We start from the raw sequence: 1,021 nt of genomic DNA on the forward strand, positions 1-1,021 counted from the left end.
CTGTCTACTTTTAAGGTTAGCCTTGTAGCTTTCCTTTTGATAAAGCTTATAGTTAGAGTGGCTCAGGTTATCCTGAACTATCTCTATAGTTATGCTGCTATAGACTTAGACTGTTGGAGGACATAGAGACCCCTTCTTCATCATTCTGCTTCATTCTACTAGCTGGTACCTTACCGGCTTGTTCTGTTTGTATGACCGCCATTGGGGATAACGACTGAAGACGAACCAGCTAGAAGAGCGAGGTGCGCAAGAACGCTGGGACCCTTTTTCCACCTGGATCCCTGCTCTTTTTCGACCTCATGCCCCTCTCTTTTCGCACAAATTTACTACTTGCATTTTTCCACTTCCTCACCACCTCGGCCGTATCTAGACCCACAGTTAGTTTGTGATTGTCCCTCTTGTGTTGTGGTGTGGAATAACAAAGACCACGCTTCAAAATTGGGAATAAATCAAAAATATCTGCGTCATACCTGCGGCAAGCTCACTGCGACACACTGCTCCAGGTATATAACCAGCCCTTTACTCTGTGCCTGCCAACTCTTGCCCCAGCCGGTATCTGCTGCTGTTTAGTCTTCTCAGCTTCTCACAGTCCTCACTTCAGCCACTTGATTCTCTGCCTCCACACAGACCCTCACTCGCCACTTCTCCTTTCCCTTTCTCAAAGAGAATCAGTTATCACGCATGATTACTGATTCTCCTGTTTCATACCTGATAATGTAATGAGATCCATAAGGATTCATGTATTCAGCACAGCAGTCTGGAGCTAATTTCCTACCCTGGATAGGTTACCTAGTAGACACAAAAAAGAATATCATTAAAAAGCATCCTTCCAAGAGAGAACTGAGCAAAAAGGCAAAGCTCTCAATTTACCGTTCGGTCTACGTTCCTACCCTCACCTATGGTCATGAAATTTGGATCATGACCGAAAGAACGAGATCCCGGATACAAGCGGCTGAAATGAGCTTCCTCCGCAGGGTGGCTGGGCTCTCCCTTAGAGACAGGGTGAGGAGCTCGGTCATTC

At 46.1% G+C, this 1,021-nt stretch overlaps 1 protein-coding gene across 1 annotated transcript in view; it reads left to right on the forward strand.

Annotated features, from left to right (window-relative positions):
* The window catches only part of LOC107092495, a 31,251-nt gene that overhangs the window by 13,153 nt on the left and 17,077 nt on the right, over positions 1-1,021 (forward strand). The window lies entirely within an intron of this gene.

Source organism: Cyprinodon variegatus, unplaced genomic scaffold (assembly GCF_000732505.1).
Source record: "Cyprinodon variegatus isolate N-32 unplaced genomic scaffold, C_variegatus-1.0 Scaffold383, whole genome shotgun sequence".
In the NCBI taxonomy this organism is placed as follows: domain Eukaryota; kingdom Metazoa; phylum Chordata; class Actinopteri; order Cyprinodontiformes; family Cyprinodontidae; genus Cyprinodon; species Cyprinodon variegatus.